Here is a 14,868-nt window from a genome sequence, read left to right on the forward strand (position 1 = left end):
AGCCTTAGCTTTCCTCACTTCATCTTTGCAGGCTCGGGCTATTTGCTGATATTCTGACTTAGTTATGTGTCCCTCTTTCCACTTTCTATACTTGTCCTTTTTATCTTTCAATTGATCAGAGAGTTGAATCCCAACTCATTTGCCAAATCAGTTTTACTGATTGAGGGACAGCAGAAGTGATACTTTCATAGAGAAAAGTGTCCTTTTTTTATTCCTTTTTCACAATTACTATAAATATTCAAGGTACTTTATCTCAAGACTTACAAAAGACCATCAATATATCTTAGTAATCTATGATTATGCAACACCATATCCAGAAGCAGTAGCTCTAAGGAATAGAAGAGTGAAAATGATGGCTACAAAGCTAACTAAGGTCTTTGGTAGAGTACGAATATCCCGCGAGAATTTTGTCAGATCAAGGGTCACATTTTCAGTCTTCTTTATTCAAACATTTATAAGAGACCTTAGACATAGTGGGAATTTATACTTGCCCTTATCACTTACAGACAGGAGGAGCTACAGAACAATTAAACCAGAGGCTAAAATATGCTTAAAAATGCACAGTTGAGGTTCCTATGTGTTAGGATGTGTGGGTTGTCCAACCTGTTATTTTGCATGCAGAGGGGTTACTCAGCCATTCGCTGGGTTCAGTATATCTGAGCTTTTCTATGGAACATGATCCAGGGAAATTTTACATATTATTAAGGAAAAATTAGAGAAATAAGCAGTTGGTTCAGAAAAAGCTCAAAAGTGGCTGTGATTAAAGTGACAGAGAGAAAAGTTTCAAGGCACTAGAAGAAGTCTTATTATTTCCTAATGCAGAATGCAAATTAAAAAGCAAATGGTAGAGACTATGCAAGGTAATTGCCAAACTGGGACCACTATTAATTACAACATTGATGTAAGGAAACACAAACCAAAGTTGTACCATGCTAATGTATTAAGGCAAAGAACAGAGGGGAACCCAGGATTATACGAAATACACCAAAACTAGATTTACAAGACCTAATAGCAGAATTTAATTCACTAGCCAATCAGGAGCCACAACTTTAGTTGAGCATAAGATTGACCCTGGAAATACTAAGCCCATATCTCAGTGTCATTATAGAATGTCAGAAAGGTTAAGAGGATTGGTGGAAAAAGAAATATAAGCAATGATTCAATTAGGATTGTAGAACCATCCCACAGGGAGTCATAATTACTTCTGATATTGTGTGTAGATGCTTCAGTTGAAGGTTAAGGCGCAGGACTAGCGCAACATCATGAGAATTGGGAGCATTCAATATTGTACCTTTTTTTTCTTTTCTTTTCTTTTTAAAAAGTAACTTTATTAAATAAAAAAGAATAAAAGATAAATGAGCCAGAAGAAAAAGAAAAAGCAAGATAAAAATGCAGAAAGAAAAAAAAGCAAGGAAAAAAGAATAGGAAAAATAATAACTTTCAACTTTCTTTGATACAGATATAGATAAAAAAATACAGGAAACTCAATACTATAAAGTTAACAATAGTCTACATTATTTCTATAATCCCACATAATTCTAATAATCAAATCCCCAAAATCAAAGTTTCATTACTTTCACTGTCTCACAAAAAGTCCACAAGTGGTTCCAAGTATAGATCAGATTGATCAAAGACTTTTCTTTAATTGAAGCTGTCAATTTTGCCATCTCTGCCAATTCCATTAGCTTCACCATCTATTCCTTCATTGTAGGTATTTGTAAGTCCTTCCATCTTTGTTGCATACTATATACAAATTTCATTGCTGTTATCGTGGAATGAATGAGATGCAAGCATGGTTTAAGTTGAAACATCTTGCAGGTTGCTACATTGAGGATCCAGATGCACTAATATCAGCGATTGAAAAACCTTTTTGATATTATGTCTGTTTTCAGCTTCTGTTGTTACCTCACTGCTGTCCAGCTCAAACTACATGTCCTTCTCTGTCACTAAACATTCTTTTCGGGAAGAGGAGACTTGGTGGCCTCCAAATTCATTGTACTAATTGCAAGAAATTTTGAGTTTTAACCTAAAACAATGTTTCTCAGTTTGGCCAATTTAAGATTTGTTGACTTCAGCTCCCAGAATTTCCCATCCATTGTGCTGTCCACACATCTTAAAGTGTCCAAGTTGAGAAACACTGGTCTTAAATGTTGGGAGGACACTATGTTTCATACTCCATGTCTACTGAAACATTAGACTTTCTTTAGTATTGTTTTGACATACGATTGGATTTTCAGGAGGAAGGAATGATTAAAGCAGAGGAGGATGTACAAGTAAGATGTTTGTTTTTCTTTTTGTAAAATTTTAAAAATTTAATAAAAATTATCTTTGAAAAAAAACAACTAATTGTTATGTCGAATGAAATAACATTTCATTAGCAAACTGGCAAACGCTTGTTCTCAAATCTCGTGAGGAATAAATAAGATTTGATAGTGCAGAGAGATTATTGCCCATAAGAAACAACAACTGAGGTTTTGCTGAAGGGTGGGTAAAACAAGAAGCCATCAAATTTTAAAAATTTAATGTCAAACCTGTGTATATATCTATGCACTTGGTTAGATAAGTCTTCAATAGCAATAGAAAAAAAAATTAAGAGTCCCTCAGTTTGGCTTCTATTCATATCCAGTGTGCAGTGGATTTTAAAAATATAATCTGAACACATAAAAAGAGATGTTGCTAAGCAACGGCTTCATTCAGGTTGGTATCTCAGAATTGGGGGCCTTTTTGAGTAACTTGTCACTACATAAAAGTTGGAGAGAAGAAGTATACAGTTCATCTTACAGAATACTTTACTAATAGCATCCTCATTTGGAAGAGCCGTTGGATCAAGTCCACATTTAAATATCTGTAATTTACCAATTTCGAACAGTTGCTAAATGAGTGCTTGTCAAGCAAGGATTACCTTTATTGTGTTATACGGGCAATTGTAACTGTGTTTCTGACAGAAAAATATCATTGACTGATGAACACAGGCAAATTCCATGAGAATTTCATCTATTTTATCCCTGTAACACTTTTTGTTAGTTAGATGTGCTTAAAGAAGGGATGTCCCAAGATTGTGATTGTGTGGAGATTTGAACATGGGTCGTATGGTCCAAGTCTAATACTTTATAACCATTACTCAAATGTATTACTTTATTTGCCAGCATTTGTTACCATCCATCTTTCCAAATAGCATTCATGTTGTAGCTGTCCATAATCATTGGTGCCAACTTTCAGTGTTTTTGTACATAAAAATCTAGCATGATAAAAATTTGACCCACTGTCCTGTGTTTCCAGGGAGAATTTTAGTCAAGTGATATGGGCACAGTCTATTCAGTAATAGTCCTGCCCCCCCCAAATGAAATTAATGCCTAATGGCTAAAATTTTAGGTCTTTTCAGTGGTAACAACACCACCTGCAGCCCCCAGGAATGCCAAAAACATCAACCTTCAAAGAGAAACCCCCAGCTGCAAAAAAAACAAAACAAAACAAAACAAAAAAAACAAACGAACAAAAAAAAAACAAAAAACCCCAGTGGCCCCTGAATTAAGCAGTAAAGTTACTCAGCAGCAGAACAATAACAATAAAATAAACAATGAGGTACAACACAGTATTTATTTCTTAGATCCTCCTGTGAGAATGGATCCTCTCATCTGAACTTAGGAAGAAAAAATGATCTCACATGAGCAGGACTGGTCTTTTAAGCATATGGAGCTGCAAACTTGAAAGAGGCGGGATGTGGTCAGTAAAGCCATAAATTGTAGGGAAGATTGAGAAGTAATGAAAGAAAACAAAATGAGGAAAGTCTACAGCAAAGCCAGGAACCAAGCACATCTTACAGAATAATACAGAAAAACAGGGTTGGAAAAGACCTTGGAGGTCTTCTAGTCCAACCCCCTGTTCAGGCAGGAAACCCTATTCCATTTCAGATAAGTGGTTGTCTAATCTCTTCTTAGAAACCTAGTGCTGGAATGTTCACAACTTCTGGAGGCAGGTTGTTCCACTGATTAATTGTTCTAACTGTCAGAAAATTTCTCCTTAGTTCTAGGTTGCTTCTCTCCTTGATGAGTTTCCATCTGTTGCTTTTTGTCTTGCCTTCAGGCGCCTTGGAAAATAGCTTGACTCACTCTTCTTTGTGGCAGCCCCTGAGATATTGGAACGCTGCTATCATGTCACCCCTCGTCCTTCTCTTCATAGGAGACTTGCTTATTTTTTTTTTCCATACAGTCAAATGCTGGCCTAAAGCTGGCTCGCTTCTTTCTGTGTGAGTGGATTTGTTAAATGAAGCTGGTTAAGTAGAAGTAATTGATCCACCCCCCTGGCAAATTCCAGCCATTTAAAGCATTCTTTAATGAAAGCCGGATATTTTGATAGCAGATTTCCAGTTTTATTACCCCTTTGCTCAGGCAACTCTCTGCGAACCCAGCCTCTTTAAAGAATAACACATTACATCTCACCGCAGCATTACATAAATACAAATGAAAATGCAACTTTCCTATAAAACTGTCACCCAGGTTTCCCCCCCCTTTTTTTTTTTACTAACAGGTATATTCATTCAGTTGAGAAGATGGAGAAAAGTGGGTAATAAAATCCAACAGAGAGGCAGCCATGGACGAGAAGTTAATCTTAACAAATACAGTGTTTCTCGCTCTCTCGTTTTCTCTCCCTCACACATACCCATTTTTGTCAACTGACCAGACCTCACAGATGCTTTGTGTGCAACTAATTAAAATTCTGAAGCTTCTTGCTTTGTGAAGGGTGGTGAGGAGGAAGCAGTTGGCAAAGCAACGTTTTTGTGTGGTTTGCCTTGCCAATTTATTTTCTGAAACAATTACACAGTGCAAATATTTATGAATCACATATAGGTTGTAATTTTATTTTCAAAACAAACATCGTCTTTTATGTTCTGCTGGGGAAAGGCCTTTGGGGGATGGTAGAGGTTAGGGGCAGTCTTCTAAATGTAGGCAATGAGATTCCAGGAGGGAAGAGATTCTTTGATTCAGATTTAAAGGAAGGTAAATTCACACAGGCTTTGTGTGAACCTGTAAATTGTGGCTTATATAAGAACATGGTTAAAATAAAGCATAGATTATCCTGACAGTGAACCCTGTCTCAATTCTTGAGAACTGAAAATACAGTTTCTGACCTGGGATTTTTTTGTGGGTCGATACTAATAAAAATCATTTAATCTTTATGTCACAGTGTGCTCTCAAATAAAACAGTCTTTGCAGGGCTTGGTTTCAGTTTAGGAAGGGGCCGGTTTCACATCCCAGAAGACATATTGCACAATACTCAGCCTTTATGGTTATGTGATAACCTAGTCCAGTGCCAGGCTGTTGGTGTGACTTGGGCACTCAGAAGTCCAAACTTGCTGTTTACAGCTTCAATTTTCTTTAGATCTGGGCTTCTCAAACTTGGTAACTTTAAGACAAGTGGACTACAACTCCAAGAATTCCCCACCCAGCCATGTTGTAAAAGTTGAGAAATCCTGCTTTAGACCATATCAGAAGAACGTGAGTCTAAAGACTGGCTCTGCCAATCAGCCTAAGGTCCAAAAGGGCAGGTTCCACACTGTAGATGGCTGCTGGATTGATTACAGACGCCACCCCCCCCCCTTGCCTTCTCCTCCATCCGTCCATCTTTTTGGTTATCCTATTGATGTATTCTTGTGTTCTTTTTCATTGTTTATAGTTTTTTTTATTTCTGTTTGCAACTCCTTTCATTTTCTTCCGTTTTACTGTAAGCCAAGTAGCCTTGATCAAATGGGCTGCCAAGAGATTTAACAAACAAATCAATAAATTTGATCAATCAATAACTTCCAATGAAGTTCCCAAAGTTTCTTCTGGACCTTCCTCAGCCAGAAACCTGTGGAATCCCCAACAGATGGAACAGGAGAACTGGTTTCAGATGGTCACTGCCTAAACGTTTTTCTCATTTAGACTCAAAGATGGATGGATGGATGAATGAATGAATGAATGAAAATGAATGAATGAGATATCCACCTATTACAGATATACCAACAAGATTCTGGTTAGGTGGCATTTGTGGAAGGCAAACTAAATATATTTGCGAAGAGCAGGGAAGTCCAAGTCTGTCCTTCCTATCAAATTCAGGGAATTAACAAATACTCTATTGAGAGTTGCTTTTCTTTGCACTTGTCGCCATATATTGGGTGATCTGCTCTGTGTTTGTTTTTCTTGTGCTTGGTACATTTTTTTGATCAAAAGTGCATTGGATCTTTTGTAGAACTTTTAAACAGTTTTATAGTTTTTTTGCCAGTTCTGTGAACTACATTTATTTTGCCTTTAGCAGGTATTAGTACATGGGGGGTGGGCGGGCGGGATGGGTGGGAGGGAATGTCTGTCTGTCTGTCTGTCTGTCTATCTATCTATCTATCTATCTATCTATCTATCTATCTATCTATCTATCTATCTATCTATCTATCATCATCATCATCCCTCACCCATACATTAGCCTTGCCTTTACCAGTGCTTTTTCTATGCAAATAGTTATCTCTATATAATATGTACATATGGCATCAGAAGGAGATTTTCAGTGATTTAGAATCCCAAAAGCTACCAATCAGATGTGCTATTCCTCCTATTCCAGATAGAAATTAGGCTAATAGAATTGATACTCATCCAGAAAAGCAACTAATACCTAAAAATTTGAGCTGCTTTCCTTCTCTTCTTTGTGATTTTACTTCTCCCATTTCTTGTCTAGCATTTCGGTGAGAAAACAGCAATGGGAGGGGGAATGACTGTCTAGACACGCATTTAATGCACTGTGCTTTTCCTCTTCCTGAAACATTTTAATTAAAGTGGCTTATGAAAGAGATGGTGCAAAATGCAGCCATTTCATGAGTTGCTGGCGTCAGTGGAAACTGAAGCCAAATGCAACCCCAGCAGGTAATGGATGACAGGCCAAGAATGCCATATCCATCAAGGGCACTATTGAAATTATTTTCTTTGGGGAACAGAAGCTATGAAAAGCAGCCAGTGATTTTGAGAATGACAATGCAAGCCCTTGTGTTTTTAATGCAAAGTTTGAGGGGGAAGAATCATTGCCAAAAAGTGATTCTAAAAAAAAATCTAGCTCATCTCAAAACAGTATCTTGTTCATATGGCTCTAAATATATTTACCTTCCTCTCTTTTGTTCCAGGCTGCTGAAAATACCTTGGCATATAAGGATATTGAACCAATCACAGCTATATTATGGAAGGGACAAAAATGATTATAGGATTGGCTGGTCCATTTTTCTTTTTACACCTTTTCTTAAATGAGTAAGGCAGCTAATTCGTCATATTCTTTTTCTATTCAGAATATTATTCTTTGATTCTTGCTTGTCTGCTCTGCACTGGATTTTGTAGAATTTCATAACACAGTACATACAATTATCTATGAATTCATGAACGCTGATCTGCTGGAATTGTGACCAGTGACACTGCGGCTTCATCACAGTGGGGTGTGGATAGAAAATTAAGGATTTACTTTTTGTCTGCTCTTGGTCTGTGAGATTGCTAATTTTTGCATTCCTTCCTGCCTTTGTACTCCAAGTAAGTGCACAGTCTCTTTGCTGATTCTCTTCCAATGGGACATAGCTGAGGATTTTCCTAACCTCTCTATCCATTTCTTTAAATAAATTTCCTTTTGTCAAAGTTGTTTTAGGAATACTTAGTTTGGCTAGTTTCATCTCTTAGAAATATTCACACACACAAAAATGCGAGTCTCTGGTATATTCATGATAAAACTAGAAACACGGATCACTAAGACTAAAAATTTATAAAACTGAGCTTTCGTCAGCACCTGCTGACATCATCAGAGTGTAAGCCAGGAATGGGAAGCATGTTCTTATAGTTTCTGTGAAGCTAACAGTTTAGCTAATGAGTGTGTGACGGGTCACTTCGGCCTCACCCTCCCACAATTAATTGCATCCTATTTCCGTCAGAGTGGCTGACGTCTGTTAAGTTTTGGTGCTCTGCCTCTCTCCACTTCCCCCGCCTGCCGGGAGCGATTGTCTCGCTGCTCGTGTGACTCTTCCACCTGCGATGCTGCCGTTTCAGCTGGTTGCTCCTCCATTGTGCTGGCATCGCTGTCCTCATTGGTCAAGTGCCCTGTCCCGATGACCATGGATCCAGTGTGCCTCCTCGTCACCTCCTGCTGCACCAATGTGTTGGTTTGTGAGAGATTAAGATCCTCTGCCTCCCTGCTCATGCCGGGGAGGAGGAGTGATTGTTGATTCATCCTTTCAGTCCTCCTGCATGATAATACATGCTGGCGCAGTGTCTGGTAGGCATATATATATATATATATATATATATATATATATATATATATATATGTTTTCTGAGGTTTTCGCGGGTATTTGTATGTAGGTCTTTGGTTGTTCGGGTTTTCTCCCACGTAAAATTGGAAGTGTCTTGGCGACATTTCGACGAAGTCCCATTCGTCATCTTCAGGCTGGTGTTTTCAGCTAAGGATAGAGGATGATGAGCTAATGGTGTCGTTTGACGTTATGTCGCTCTTCACCTCTATCCCACAGGATCTCGCGGTCATGGTAATAAAGGACCGCTTGAACCAGAAGGGCCTGGGACAACAGCTACAGGACTCCCTCCGAATTAACGATCTAGTGGACCTTTTAGAGGTGTGCTTAAAAACCTTTTTTACATTTCAAGGTACCACGTATGAACAGGTCAAAGGAACACCCATGGGGTCCCCAATCTCTAGCGTCATAGCAGAGGCTGTGCTGCAACAACTAGAGCACGTAGCGATGGCCCAATACCAACCTAAATTCTGGGCCTGCTACGTTGACGACACATTCGTGGTCATTAAAAGGGAGCATAAAGCTAACTTTGTGGGCATACTCAACTCGGTATACCCTGACATTCAGTTCACGGAGGAGGAGGAGAGCCAGGGGAGACTGGCGTTCTTGGACGTAATGGTCCACCGCCAGCCAGATGGGACCCTGAGCACGAAGGTATACCGAAAACCTACGCATACAGACAGAATTCTGCATTATGCTAGTAACCATCCTATGACCCACAAAGTTAGCTGCATAAGAACGCTATTTAGACGAATAGACTCCCATTGCAGCACAGCCAAAGCTAAAAGGGAAGAAAGAAACCATCTCTTCCAAATATGCAGACACAATGGTTACCCTACCAGGTTCATCAGACGCTGTAGTATACCACCCAAACCCCGGATGAGCTTGGATAAGAAGGAACTCCCATCACAGATAACCCGTGTCACCCTTCCATACATCAGCAATGTTTCAGAAGCAACAGCCAGGTTGTTAGCCCCCCATAAAGTGAGGGTGGCTCACAGACCTGTTCAAACTTTAAGATCCAAAGTGATGCGCCCAAAAGACCCGCTCCCCAACACTGAAAAATCGGCAATCATATATAAAATCAACTGCAAAGATTGCCCCGTTAATTATGTTGGAGAGACTTCAAAAAGAATGAAGACTAGGGTCCATGAGCATAAATTAGCGGTGAAAAGGGGGGAACAGCACTCCCAAGTATGGGCGCACATGGCGGATTCTGGACATTGCTTTGACTTTGATAATGTATGCATCCTGTCCGGTGACAACACAAAAGAGGGCCGGTTACTAAAAGAGGCATGGCTCTGTGACGGGGACTCTGTCAACCGGCACATCGATTTGTGCCCGGCACATCTAACTTTAAGAGCATGGAGCAGGCGAGACCACCCACCCTTAAGGAGATACCCTGCGACAGTATCACGTAACCCTAGGGAAGAAGTTATGGAGGGGATGAATTTTCACCCCCCACAACAACAGCAAGGGCCCATGGACATTCAGGAGAGTAATCAACGATTGAGGGACTCCTCCCCCCCTGCTCCAGGACCATGCACACGCTCCCGGACAGTGAGAGAACGGTTGCATGATGAGAAAGAGGCAATTAGCCAACAAACAATCATTCCCGACCCCCCAAAACCCAAAACAACGATGATCCAGCAGCATCAGGAAAGAAGGAGGATGGGACCGGCTTGCCCTGTGATAACAGTCCATCAACGGAAACAACAGAGCGCCAATCGGAATGCCCGAGAGGATATAGAGATCGAGAGCAGTGTGAATGCGGGGGAAATGCAAATAAGGGTAGAATGTGATAAAAACTGTAAAAAAAATCACTGTGTTGATGGAGGGAGGGATATAAAGGAACCAGGCATACATACTCAAAAAAGGAGGGCACACGAGGGCTTATGTGAGGAGGAAGGAGATATTCAAGGGATTCAGTCTGACATGGAGTCCGAGAGCATTGACAATGGGGTGAAAGAGCAAGTAGATGTCAGACGGAATGGCAATGACAGAAACGGAGTTTATGCAGCCAAAGAGAGGGAAATGGAAAGCAAGGGATGGGGAGAAAGGCTGAGAGTGCTCCCCCATAGAATGAGGGATGACAATTGGGGAGCAAGTAAAGATCAGAAGAAGGAGGAAGGTAGGAGACACAGAGGTGTGAAGAGGGAACAACTTAGAGATATGAATGACCAAAAAAGGGGAGGAAAGAACCTCCCTAATTCAAGGCAGTGGGAGGTAGAGGGGACTAATGACACACCCACAAGCAGTAAAAGCAAGAAAAGAGGAGTCATCAGTATGGAAGCCGTAATTAAAAAGCAGTTAAATCAATTAGGACCTACGACAAGATCTAGGAGCCGTGTGCAAATGACGGCTCACCTATAAAGGCACTCTCCCACAGACCAGCATTAACCCTGACGATGTCAGAAGTATCTGACGAAAGCTTGGTGATCGGTGAGTCTTGGCAACGTTTCGACGAAGTCTCATTCGTCATCTTCAGGCTGGTGCTTTCAGCTTCGTGCTTTGCTGCTCAAAGCATGAAGCTGAAAGCACCAGCCTGAAGATGACGAATGAGACTTCGTCGAAACGTTGCCAAGACACTTCCAATTTTACGCGGGAGAAAACCCGAACAACCAAAGACCTACATACAAATACCCGCGAAAACCTCAGAAAACATATATATATATATGTATGTGGATGTGTGGTGGTGATTCTGTCTGTGGTGCCTTTTATGTATGGGAGGAGGGCTTTGCCGTTTTCTTGTTCTTTGTCTTGGATTTTAGTGGGGGTTTCTTTTTGGATTAGGTTTGTAATCTTATTTCTATGGAATCCATTGGATGTTAGTACATTGGTGAGAGTGTGTAGTTCGGGTTTTAGGTGTTGTTCGTCAGCTAAGCGTTTTGTTCTGGAGATGAGTGTCTTGGCTACAGAGTTGATCTGTGCTGGGTGGTGGTGTGAGAGAGCGTGCAGATAGCGGTTTGTGTGTGTTTTCTTCTGGTAGATGGTGTGTCCTAGGGAGCCATTGGATTTCTTGTAGACTAAGACATCCAGGAAGGGAAGTTGGTTGTTAGCTTCTGTTTCCATGGTGAACTGTATTTTGGGGTGTAGGCTGTTGAGGTGTGTGAGGAAGTTGTCCAGTTTTTCTTTCCCATGTGGCCAGATTATGAAGGTGTCGTCTACGTATCTGAGCCAGAGTTTGGGTTTGTGATCCGATTTTTCTAGAGCTTGGGTTTCAAAGTGTTCCATGTAGAGGTTGGCAATGACAGAATCAGTAAGATCCTCCATAAACACAACATCAAAACAGCATTCTGCACAAACAGAAAAATATCCACCATCCTTAGAAACCCCAAAGATAAAATTGAGTTAGAAAATCAAGGAGTATACGAAATCCCATGCACCACTTGTCCCACCACATACATCGGACAAACCAACAGAAGAATAAGTGCACGCATTGAAGAACATAAGAACTCAGTCAAAAAAGAGGAACCAACATCTTCCCTGGTCCAACACCTTAAAGCCACAGGACATGAAATTGACTTTAAAAATACCAGAACCATTGCCAAAAGTGAACATTTTAATAACAGAATAATCAGAGAAGCCATCGAGATAGAAAAACGCCCACACAGCATGAACAAGCGAGATGATACCTCCCGCCTACCAGCCATTTGGAAACCCGCCCTTATTGACAAACGACTCCCTAACACAAAAAATGATACCAGACCCACACTCACAAAAACCACACAGGATGTCACCACCACACATCCACGCAAAAAACAAACCCAAAGCCACACCGATGATGAGGCACGACCACAAACCAGAAGCCAGACCACAGCTGCATCATTAGCCACTTTAAACCCCTCCAATCCATACATGAAGCAAACTGACACCCTCCATGAAGAGGAGGCACGACCACGAACGCGAAGCCAAAAAATAGCAAGGCAGCCCAAAATCTTAAACCCCTCTGCAACTCAGACTAACCTGAGCACAACCAAACAGAACACTCCCCCAGCCAATCAGAGCACAGCCAAGCCCCTAACCATTCAGAACACACCTCCACCCAATCAGAACACAGCCAAGCTCCCACCCAATCAGTTCATACCCCCACTGGCAGTTAAAAGGAAGAAACAGCTAAGACCACACATTGCTGCTCAAAGCACGAAGCTGAAAACACCAGCCTGAAGATGACGAATGGGACTTCGTCGAAACGTCGCCAAGACACTTCCAATTTTACGCGGGAGAAAACCCGAACAACCAAAGACCTACATACAAATACCCGCGAAAACCTCAGAAAACATATATATATATATATATATATATATATATATATATATATATATATATATATATATATATAGGTCTTTGGTTGTTCGGGTTTTCTCCCGCGTAAAATTGGAAGTGTCTTGGCAACGTTTCGACGAAGTCACATTCGTCATCTTCAGGCTGGTGTTTTTAGCTTCGTGCTTTGAGCAGCAATGTGTGGTCTTAGCTGTTTCTTCCTTTTAACTGCCAGTGGGGGTATGAACTGATTGGGTGGGAGCTTGGCTGTGTTCTGATTGGGTGGAGGTGTGTTCTGAATGGTTAGGGGCTTGGCTGTGCTCTGATTGGCTGGGGGAGTGTTCTGTTTGGTTGTGCTCAGGTTAGTCTGAGTTGCAGAGGGGTTTAAGATTTTGGGGTTAGGGAGTCGTTTGTCAATAAGGGCAGGTTTCCAAATGGCTGGTAGGCGGGAGGTATCATCTCGCTTGTTCATGCTGTGTGGGCGTTTTTCTATCTCGATGGCTTCTCTGATTATTCTGTTATTAAAATGTTCACTTTTGGCAATGGTTCTGGTATTTTTAAAGTCAATTTCATGTCCTGTGGCTTTAAGGTGTTGGACCAGGGAAGATGTTGGTTCCTCTTTTTTGACTGAGTTCTTATGTTCTTCAATGCGTGCACTTATTCTTCTGTTGGTTTGTCCGATGTATGTGGTGGGACAAGTGGTGCATGGGATTTCGTATACTCCTTGATTTTCTAATTCAATTTTATCTTTGGGGTTTCTAAGGATGGTGGATATTTTTCTGTTTGTGCAGAATGCTGTTTTGATGTTGTGTTTATGGAGGATCTTACTGATTCTGTCTGTGGTGCCTTTTATGTATGGGAGGAGGGCTTTGCCGTTTTCTTGTTCTTTGTCTTGGATTTTAGTGGGGGTTTCTTTTTGGATTAGGTTTGTAATCTTATTTCTATGGAATCCATTGGATGTTAGTACATTGGTGAGAGTGTGTAGTTCGGGTTTTAGGTGTTGTTCGTCAGCTAAGCGTTTTGTTCTGGAGATGAGTGTCTTGGCTACAGAGTTGATCTGTGCTGGGTGGTGGTGTGAGAGAGCGTGCAGATAGCGGTTTGTGTGTGTTTTCTTCTGGTAGATGGTGTGTCCTAGGGAGCCATTGGATTTCTTGTAGACTAAGACATCCAGGAAGGGAAGTTGGTTGTTAGCTTCTGTTTCCATGGTGAACTGTATTTTGGGGTGTAGGCTGTTGAGGTGTGTGAGGAAGTTGTCCAGTTTTTCTTTCCCATGTGGCCAGATTATGAAGGTGTCGTCTACGTATCTGAGCCAGAGTTTGGGTTTGTGATCCGATTTTTCTAGAGCTTGGGTTTCAAAGTGTTCCATGTAGAGGTTGGCAATGACAGAATCAGTAAGATCCTCCATAAACACAACATCAAAACAGCATTCTGCACAAACAGAAAAATATCCACCATCCTTAGAAACCCCAAAGATAAAATTGAATTAGAAAATCAAGGAGTATACGAAATCCCATGCACCACTTGTCCCACCACATACATCGGACAAACCAACAGAAGAATAAGTGCACGCATTGAAGAACATAAGAACTCAGTCAAAAAAGAGGAACCAACATCTTCCCTGGTCCAACACCTTAAAGCCACAGGACATGAAATTGACTTTAAAAATACCAGAACCATTGCCAAAAGTGAACATTTTAATAACAGAATAATCAGAGAAGCCATCGAGATAGAAAAACGCCCACACAGCATGAACAAGCGAGATGATACCTCCCGCCTACCAGCCATTTGGAAACCTGCCCTTATTGACAAACGACTCCCTAACCCCAAAATCTTAAACCCCTCTGCAACTCAGACTAACCTGCGCACAACCAAACAGAACACTCCCCCAGCCAATCAGAGCACAGCCAAGCCCCTAACCATTCAGAACACACCTCCACCCAATCAGAACACAGCCAAGCTCCTGCCCAATCAGTTCATACCCCCACTGACAGTTAAAAGGAAGAAACATCTAAGACCACACATTGCTGCTCAAAGCAAGAAGCTAAAAACACCAGCCTGAAGATGACGAATGTGACTTCGTCGAAACGTTGCCAAGACACTTCCAATCTTACGCGGGAGAAAACCCGAACAACCAAAGACCTATATACAAATACCCGCGAAAACCTCAGAAAACAAATATGTATATATATATATATATGTATGTATGTATGTATGTATGTATGTATGTATGTATAAACTGGGATGTAATAAACTATTAATATTCACACACACACTTACCCTACTTCCCTCCCTCAGTTAAT

The 14,868-nt window shown here is 40.9% G+C and overlaps 1 protein-coding gene across 4 annotated transcripts in view; it reads left to right on the plus strand.

Annotated features, from left to right (window-relative positions):
• Positions 1-14,868, plus strand: part of RWDD3 (RWD domain containing 3) — a 295,791-nt gene that overhangs the window by 69,029 nt on the left and 211,894 nt on the right. Inside the window, exon 5 of one of the 4 annotated variants that reach the window (XM_039339787.1) lies at positions 7,145-7,657. The exons of 2 other annotated variants lie outside the window; for them this stretch is intronic. The gene's annotated coding sequence lies outside the window, so the exon portion shown is untranslated. Of the gene's footprint in view, positions 1-4,527; positions 5,560-7,144; positions 7,658-14,868 lie in introns of those variants that run through there. One more of the 4 variants, XM_039339791.1, reaches the window with a different exon arrangement.

This window comes from Crotalus tigris, unplaced genomic scaffold (genome assembly GCF_016545835.1).
Source record: "Crotalus tigris isolate CLP2741 ecotype Arizona unplaced genomic scaffold, ASM1654583v1 scf7180000017739.2905288, whole genome shotgun sequence".
In the NCBI taxonomy this organism is placed as follows: domain Eukaryota; kingdom Metazoa; phylum Chordata; class Lepidosauria; order Squamata; family Viperidae; genus Crotalus; species Crotalus tigris.